Source organism: Misgurnus anguillicaudatus, chromosome 20 (genome assembly GCF_027580225.2).
Source record: "Misgurnus anguillicaudatus chromosome 20, ASM2758022v2, whole genome shotgun sequence".
Taxonomy (NCBI): domain Eukaryota; kingdom Metazoa; phylum Chordata; class Actinopteri; order Cypriniformes; family Cobitidae; genus Misgurnus; species Misgurnus anguillicaudatus.
The window spans coordinates 18,108,681-18,118,336 of record NC_073356.2 but is presented as its reverse complement, the minus strand read 5'-3'; the positions used below and the strand labels follow the sequence as shown (position 1 = coordinate 18,118,336).

The following is a 9,656-nucleotide window of genomic DNA, read 5'->3' as shown; positions in this document are numbered from 1 at the left end:
TAACATCATCCAATGTAATGTAAAGAACATTCTGTGAAAATATAACATTGATATATTTAAAATTTACTGAGTATGACTCAAGTCAAAAATTTAAAATGAAGTGACTGAAATAAAACTTTGATTCTCCGAATCTCAGATTGAGATGAGCTACCCAGTCTTAAAAAATTTCGTGATATAGTCACGTAACTTTTTTCGTGATATTGTCACGAATTTCTGCGTTTTTTCGTGATCGTATCATGAATTTCTGTTTACGTGTCATTAGTCCCTTTCACACACACAGTCTTTACTGGTAATTTACTGGTAAATTGCCGTTAACAGGTCATGTGTGAACAGAACCTTTCCGGTAAATCAGTGCTCCCAATTTACCAGTAAGACAGGTTGTAAGATTAACGGTAATTTACCGGTAAGCGCTGTGTGTGAACGAAAAATATAGCATTACCGGCATTTAGATGACGTCAGACCGCACTGACAGATCGGGCGGGCCAATCAGAAAGTTTTTTATACAGGTGACGCGGTTTCCCCCAGACTGTTTACGGACATTTCCACACACATGTTGCTTAAAAGTTGAGCACACCTGAAGTTTACATCCACATTTCTTCACCAAAGTTGTTTAAAACAGCTTACCATCTAATTGCCAAATTGCCGACGTCCTTAGCACACCATCTGTGAAGCCTAATGTGCAAACGCGCAGGTTCCGTTTGACGCCGCCTAACGCAATTGCCACAGATGTGAAAACAACAAAATATGGACTGTGGATATGAAGTCATAACCCGCCGTTTACAAATACGACACGGACGGAGCTCGCCGGCCGCGCGCCACAGGTAACTTCCGCTTTCTCTCCAAGTTTACCGGTATTTTGATACTGATGTGTGAATGATGTCTTACTGGTAAAAAGACGGAACGACACTGCATGTGTGAACAGCACATTTTTGTATTTACTGGTAAATTCATTCTGGTAAATTCATGGTAATTTACCAGAATTACTGTGTGAAAGGGGCTATTGTCACGTATTGGTTGCTCAACAGCATTTTCTTATTTTCTTACCATTGTCGCTTCGGTTAGGGTTCGATTTGATGTTTGTGTTAGGATGTCACTTTAAGTATTGGTTTATACAATTTTTTCTGATTTTTTTAATATTTTCTGCTTTTTAAACCATTGTCGCCTGGCGTTAGGGTTAGAGTTGGGTTTGGGTAAGGATGTCATTTTATGTAAATCTAACCCTAAAGCAACAATGGAAAGAAAATAGGACAAAACATTTGAGTAACCAATACGTGACAATGACACGTAAACAGAAATTCGTGATACAATCACGCAAAAACGCAGAAATTTGTGACAATATCACGAAAAAGAATCAAAAAGTTACGTGACTATAGCACGAAATTTCGTGAGACTGGGCCGAGATGAGACCTTAGCCTGGATTTCACAGACAGGGTCACATAGGCCTTTCATAGACAGGGTCATATATGACATCACCAGCTATCCAATTCTGACATATCAAACATCTTGCTTGATGCATTTATTTCTGTTATTTTATTTTTACTGTATTTCAATCAGATCATTACACTGCAAACTTACATTTCAACTTAGCTATTTTCAATCTTGACTACTGATGAGTTTCTGTAGCTTAGTAAAGATTGTTTTGATGAGTAATATGAAAGCATGTGTGTTGTCATAACTTGATCACAAGAATGTTTTACAGTGCACAGACACTTGAAATTAATATGTAAAGGCACCGTCCATGTTCGATTTTATTTAATAGTTTTATAAAGATTCCTCTTGCTTTCTTTGTCCTCGCCAGTATCGCTATCAAGATTAATTTGCCTGCCAAATTTTGACAGCTTAATTAATACCCACGAGCGCAAATATTGCATATCCAAAACACTGGATCAAATGTTTCGTGAACGCTTTCACGAATGGTTAATTCGCCATTGGTTAATTCTATTTCATTACTAAGACACACGCAAACTCAGAGTCGCATCTGATAATGCATCTAATATCCAACCATGTCAGGGCTGCGTAGGAAGAAGGTATCCAGTGGCTGGTGTTAGCCGTAGCTCCCCCTGAGCACAATGCCCTGTTTGTTGTGTAGCCTCCCTGGCATGATCCAAAGCTCTTACAGAGGCTTAAAATCCACCCGTTTTCATTGTGCACTAAATCTAATGATTAGATTGTATATGATAAAGTTGCAATTTATCTATAATGTGGGGCAGTGTGGCCTTGGGGGCACGCAGTGTGGCTTATTGGCACTGAATTAACGTATTGTTATCGAAAATCTTGCAAAAAGCTGGTTTATTTGGATAGCGTATCAGTCGGAGAGCAAAGAGCGTGTTACGGAGCGACATCTTAATAACCAGTAATGCTTAATTTGGAATGCAGATAACAGCACGGGCTGTAAAACATGGCTTGAATAACATTGCTTGTTCTTACACACCCTTCATATAATTTGAATTGGGTAATTGTAGGCCATTAACTGCACTAATGTATAGCCTAAATTGCCGCATTCTGAATTAAGCATTTGTGCATGTTGTGATTTAGCTGCGAAATGGTTCGTTTTCCACTCGAGAACCGTTCCTTAATAGTTTGCAATGTAGATCAGTCATGCAGCCAAGAAATGTAATCTCATCTAATAAACTGATTGGTTTAATTGACTGAGAGTCTGGCGAGATCACACAAAAACACAGTTTCACTGTACTCGCCGGCGCATACGTGCTCACGATCTTGTGTTTCGGAAATAAAAAATCTAGCGGTTTTGTGAAAGAATGCTTTTGCTGCATTGAAATCGATGCAGCGTAGCCGTGCCAGCAGTGTCTGGATTTTCCAAAGGTGGTTTCTAGGAAGGAAGGACTTTTTGTGTTTGTATGAGTGCGAGCATTTGTTGGCAGATGTTTACGTTGGAGGTGGGAAAACAAGCGTTTAAATAGTTCCCGAGGAAAAGAGGAGGGGTGTCTGATGTACGAGAGGGGTGCGACAGAACGTTACTCCACCTCCACCCCATCCTCTATACTGCCTGCCCACAGACACTTGCCTTTTGTATGGAGGGAACCACAGAAACAATCATCTCTCTCTCAGTTTGGAAAAAAATACTAGCAAGTAAAGAGCCAGGGAGCTTCCAGGTGCTTTGCCCCCAGTTAAAAGCCCAGTAAGGAGGACCTCTCCCTGCCTAAAGTCAGAGGAGTGACTGCTTAGTAAGGTTGAGTACCCTGCCTCTCTCTCTCCCTCTCTCTCTCTCTCTCCCCCTCTCTCCCTCCTACTTTCCACCCTGAACAGAGATTCAGAAGGTGCGTCTGAAATCTACTTGTATCCAGCCTGGAGATCAACACCACAAGGACCTTTCACTTCACTGCGAAAGCACATGGACTTAATTTTCAGCAGAGACAGCAATAACAGCAAATGCCACACAGGCACCTGCCAATAAGAACTACGGCTTTCTCTCATATTTTGATTTTTTCTTCTGGGCGCATGTAAACAATATTTGACTGTGACTGAGTGCCAAGGCATAGCCGAGACTTTTCTGTCCATTACGTTTTTGTTGTTTCTCAAGAGATGAATCTCTGAAGACGAGACCCACCTGCAGAAATTACCTGCCTGAGACATTTAAACTGAGATTCTTCCTCAAGGGTGAGGTAAGTTCATATCTCTATTTTCCTTCCCTTAGGCACGCATGTCATCTCCAGAAATGTTTTTCATATCTCATAACCGTATGCCACGAGATCAAGCCAAATGCAATACCGGGAGAGAGGAAAAACAGACGGGTTGACGTCTTAATCGCATAATACTCGCTGCACCGTTTCACACAAGGGTATAAGAGTAATGCCGTGTGGCTTAGCAAAGGGTTTAAATGTTTTCTCCTCATTAATCTCGTTGAAATATTCTGCATGGATTTCAAACGCAGACATGTGGCCACCAAATGCGGCTCGTATTTATGTTGATACAGGTTGTGCACCGTGCATGCTTGGGGCTGTCGAGCTTGTGTGGTTCAGGTATCACGATGGGGAAGTCGCACAGCTGTTTTAGAGTTAAGGAATGAGAGAGAGTTATATAACTGCAGAGCAGCCTCACTTTCACTGACACCTGGGACTGTTTGGTCTGCGCTTCAGTGCCACTCACTTAATTAGCCCCGCCCACTGGATTCTCAAGTTCCCGCCCACTTCTCTTCTTCTGTCAGGAAGAGTTCATATGAAATCAGCTAATAGGAAAGCTAAGATGACTTTATATAGTTTCCTAATGTGTGGTCCTGATCATTATGCTCATATTGTATACGATTCATTGCACATTATGCATTAAACGTTAAAATTATTTTTATTATTATTTTTATGCATGTTATTAGAAACTCCTCTTTCATTTTTCCACTAAATATCCAGCAATACACCAGATTATGGAAGTCAACTGGGTTGTGCTTCATGTTAACTTGAGCATCACAAAATGTGCATTTTCAACTTTTCTTACATTAAAACATCTGCTCCACTCCAAAAAAAAAAAAATTTTGTGTACTCCATATGTATGTTCTTACATAATATATAAAAAGTTTTTTGTAAAGCATAAGCTCTTCTACACATAATCAGCTTGGTATTGAGCTCCGTGCTGCATTTTTAATTTTGGAGAGAGAGAGAGCGAGAGAGAAGGGAATGTGCTTTCATAATACATTCTTCACCAAGAGCACTGGGGAATACTATTCAATAATACTTTTTTCTCGTCTGAGTAGCGGGGCCCAGCTTCGACAGAGTCTGGAAAAGACGGCATGCTCTCCTCTAAAAACATTTGGCGCCTCAACATGATGGTTTCAGGAGGAGAGGCGGTTTCGGCGTGACCGTGAATCTGCGTGTGAATAGACCTAGCGGCTACCGCATAGCACGAGCCCAGAGATGTGGTGTAGAGCTGAACTCCATAGCGGAGGGGTTCGAAAAAAGTGTCTGAGATACTTCACAGACAGGGAATCTTCTCATCTTCACACACTACTGTTTCTCAAGCTTGGAGATGATCCAGAGCTCCACGATTGGATGGCTGTACGTTGTTACTGTAGATATGAGGATGGAAAAGTCATCTTTAAAGTATGATGTGATTTTGTGATGGATGTAGATCGTCTGGTGCTGTTATCAGGAGGTAGCCGTTAATGTCCCACCTTTCAAAGTGCATTTACAGTGACCGCTTCAATCCGCCAACACCTCATTCTCTCTCGTACACTTTTACTTTTCTTCCCACATGCACATTTTTGCAGGTAAAAGCAGGTAAAAGAATGTTTCACGAAGGCAAATACTATATTGGTTATCCTGAGCTAAAGTAAATCAATGCACACAAAGGCAAATACTCTGGCAGGGTGAAACGATGATGGCAAGGCCATGCTGTTACCATGGATGCCCACCTTTGGGATTGCCCATATAACTGCTGATTGATTTTTATGATGCTGGCTGGCTTTGCCAGGGCGAGCCTGATGAAACACATTTCTTTCTTTATTACATTACACAAGTCCAACCAACCTGACAGAGGCTTTTATATGCACCATTCATAATCAATGGCCACTAGATTTGCTAGTGTGAAAACTTTTGTCACTATCCAACCACCTGCCTTGTTAATTCAAGGGACTGAATTTAATTTGTAACTGAAATTATGTCAGTTCAGAGAAAGGGTATTTTATTTCGCCTTAAATACAAGGCTTTGAACCGTTAACGGAACGAAAACCAGAAACTTTTGATGTTTTGCAAGGAACAGAAACGAAACCAGAAACTTTCCAAAAATATATGTTCCGGAACAGAACCGTTTATTGAAAATAATGGTAACCGGTTATTACAATTATTTTTCCCGTTCTTTGACAAGATTTCTGTGCAATATGACTCGGTGAAGTTCACTTCCGGTCGTCGTTGACTCATCGGAGAAATGAGAAGTTTGCCACCAGCAAGTAGCCTACTCAAGTCTTTAATGCTCAATGATAAGAGGTAAATATTGTAGGCTACCAAATATCTCAAGATGTTTGTTTGTTTAATACTAAGTAGTGGTGTAACGGCTCTCAGTTGATCCGTGATTCGTAGAGATTACGACCCACGGTTCGGCTCGCATGCGATTCGCGGATTATTACGCACATTTAAATAGGGTGAAAGTTGATCATTTGCACGTGTTTCAAAGGCTTGCAAATGTTAACACTTAAGTGATTTTAAACAATTTAACCGCAAAAAGGCGCTAAAGTGAACAATTTTCTGTACGCACAGACGCACATGCTGTTAAATGTGTCCAGTCCAACTCAAATCAAACGTGATAATCCCTATGCCCATCACAGATCAGAACTCTGGATGTATAAAATACATTTGTCGAATAAAGCATTGAAAAACAACGTAATTTTCACTTTATGTGGAGCGACTGTTTATGCTGCATCTTCTTCCCGAAGCGCCGTTTGAAATTCGTCCTGTAAATTTTAGTACATCTAGTGGTGAGGTTGCAAATTGCAACAAACGTTTCAGTCCACCGTTCACCGAAACGCATAGAGAAGCTATGGTAACCACCACCAGACAACAATGTCATCGTTGGAGACAAATTAGTAAAAAAAAAGTTTGTCCGTTAAGGCCTTTTGTAGAAACAAAATGGCGACTTCCATGTAAGGGGACCCTCTGTTTATGTAGATAAAAATGTCTCATTCTAAGGTAATAAAAACATAACACTTCATTATGAAAGGTCTTTATACACCACTGAATAATATATTGCATTTCTGTCAAGAGATCCTTATAAAAGTTACACACTACACCTTTAAGTGCACTCAACAAATGTAGGCATGTCAGAATAACAGTTATGTGGCATAGCCTTTTTTAATGTTTGATTACAAGATAGAGACTTAAGGAAAATTATGTAGACTAATAATTGAAGTTTAATGTCCTAATGATCAGCCTACTTATTTGTATGTCCCACAGCTGACATGGAACGTTATTAACCGGTTCGGGAACTTTATTTTTTTGTTCTAACTGGTTCAGGAACGTCAACTTTAGGGTTGAACCGAAAACCGGAAAGGTTAAAATACTGTTCGGAACGAACCAGTTGGAGAAAAAAATTGGTTTAAAGCCCAGCTTAGATGTCTCTAGTTGTAATTGTAATTGGATTTTTTTGTACTGATGTGTGCCCTAGAGAACTTGTTTAAAAGAAATAAAATATGCTAAGCTTTTGTCCGAACCATTACGGATGTCTCTTTTTATTCGGCTTGTAATGGCTTAGTGCTGATTCAATTCCCGTTTGAGTATTTTTTACCAGTCAGCAGAGGGGAATAATAGTAAATCCATTACACATGCTCATTCGGTTGGGAGACTCGACCTGGCCAATTGCACACTGAAAAGCATATGGTAAATGTTGGACACACCAATGGATTTGAACTTTTACTTGGGGTTTAAAAGAAGGTGATGTCTTGTATTTGTAGCCTCTCTCCAATGGTGAAGAAATGTGTGTGCGTGCACGTTTATTTGTGTGTGTGTTTTATTTTTATTTTTTAACTCTTTGTTAAGCACTTAAAAAAACAAAGTCCCTATGGTTACAATCTGTTTCCTAATACATCTGTCTCTGTAGATTCCTTTACATTTCACTGTACAGAATTATCCAAAAACGAATTCATAATTGATGCCCTGATTAGCATTTTTTATTATTAAAATAACTGCATTATTAAACAGCTATGCACTGAATTTCCTTTTTTAGTTATATAGATGTAAATGTTTGCTTGCATGAGTTATAAAGTGTCATACAAACAAACATTTTTCCAGTCATCCTTCCTCACACAGGTAGATCAATGTAGTGCCACTAGAGGGCACAGTTGCTGATTTTGACTGCAATGAGAAACCGTGAACATGGAAACACACAAAGGCTCTCAACCTGCGCCAGTGGCAATGCATGTGAGAGATAAATATTTACATGACAAAGACCTCTTCTATTTTCATGTAAATATTGAGGAAATGATCACAATTGTCTGTAATTGAATTTGTTATCATTTCATTCACCATTGTTCAAAATAATTCCTGCAGCTCAACTAGCATCAAGGTCACGGGTTTAAACTCACACGTGCTAAAATGTATACTCTATATGCGCCGGATAACAAAAGCATCTGGCTGTAAATGTTATTTTGAACCCATCTTTGCCGGTAGAAAGGTTCTCGTCATTAGCCGCGTGGTATCGTTCATACCTCTTTTATTTGGTGCTGGCTTTAAACAGGAAATGAAGGAGAATACCGCTCATTCTCCAGGAAAAGCAAATGCCTGACTGTGTTACCTTCCAGGAACGCACGCCCCCATCTCTCACCATTGCCATTTGTTTCTAGATGTTTTTCGCTCACCAAGCGAGAGGAAAAACAGCCCAGACCTACAGTGCTACAAAGAAAGAAGTGCATTCCTTTAAAAGAAAGTTTGTGATGGAGCGCAGGTTCAATTATTGTTAGTTCCGCCCATTCTTCACTTAAGGTAACAGACGAGGGAAAACAGCCAATGAGGAATTATCCACTAAAAGCTGTCGGAAACCCACTTTGGCAGAGACTTTCTTCTGCAATCAGCGCTGTACTTAGTCCGTGCTGCAGATTAGATGTGGATGTGTGCGTGTTTGTGTGTGGACGTATCAGAGGTTCGGCCATAATGCCAAGAAATAATCCAGACAATGGCGAGAGTCAAACATCCTGTTGTTATGTAAGGCTTCTTTTCAGCAAATTGTTGGTGAATTGGTCTGGACAGGAAAAGAGGTGCCAACACATCGACAGTATGTAGGCCAAGATATTTTTATCTATTATGCATTTTGATCCGTTGGACGTATAGTAAGATGAATTGCAATGTTATAAACAAGCAAGGTGAGACTTTGATCCATCTTATTAGTTGAACTTGATAGTTTGGGTGGAAAGGTGCTAGATGGGATTTTTTGGTTAATAAATAGACACATTATAAACGAATGCTTGCGGAAATTAACAGCTTTACTGTAGATCTTGACTTTTCAACATCATGCAGTAAATAATTTGTAACTTGTGTGTTGTCTGTGCGTGACAAGTGACAAGAAGCTTCCAAAAGCAACGAAAGAAAAATACGCAGGCATCATCTTTCACTCTCATACTTTGGTTTCCCACCAATCTTGCCGTTTCCCCTCGGGGTTCAATGAAGCACCTATCTGTCTTTTTATCAATCTGTCTTGTCTTCCAAGTCTTTCGTCTTCGCGGTGTCCTCTGCGTCGCATTCCCTCATTTGCTCTGCTCTGGCTCTTCAAAATGCACTGGACGTCGAGGAGTTTTTCCGTTCCGTTGGCAGCGGAGGGAAATAGGGAAGTTTGGCAAGCGGCTGTTATTATTTTTCCTTTTGCGCAGTATCGGCTCTTTCAGCAGCTTCTCTGTGATTTCTAGGCCCGAGCAAACGGCTACACAGTCGCAATCTAAAGGCTCTTATCAGCAACACGTTTCCAGGGAGAGACTGCACAGACCTGAAGGAGGAACTGGAAGCGTGTAGTTTTGCCTGAGGAAATTAAGTCAACCTTTGGTTGGTATAATGTACACATATTTGTGGATGAAAATTAGTGTAAATGTGTGCCTAAGGAAGCCCTCAGTAGTAATGTTTTAACTTTTTAGTATCTCCTGAGACGTTTCTTTTAAAATTGCTTAGGAAAAAGAAATCAACTGAAATGAGTGCGGAGTAGGGTGACCAGACGTCCCAAAAAATTCGGGACAG

General features: G+C 40.2%; 1 protein-coding gene across 2 annotated transcripts in view; it reads left to right on the top strand.

Annotated features, from left to right (window-relative positions):
* The first annotated feature begins 3,022 nt into the window (after positions 1-3,022).
* The window catches only part of col8a2 (collagen, type VIII, alpha 2), a 65,624-nt gene continuing 58,990 nt past the window's right edge, over positions 3,023-9,656 (top strand). The window contains exon 1 of one of the 2 annotated variants that reach the window (XM_055220149.2): positions 3,023-3,618. The gene's annotated coding sequence lies outside the window, so the exon portion shown is untranslated. Of the gene's footprint in view, positions 3,624-9,656 lie in introns of both variants that reach the window. The other variant, XM_055220148.2, reaches the window with a different exon arrangement.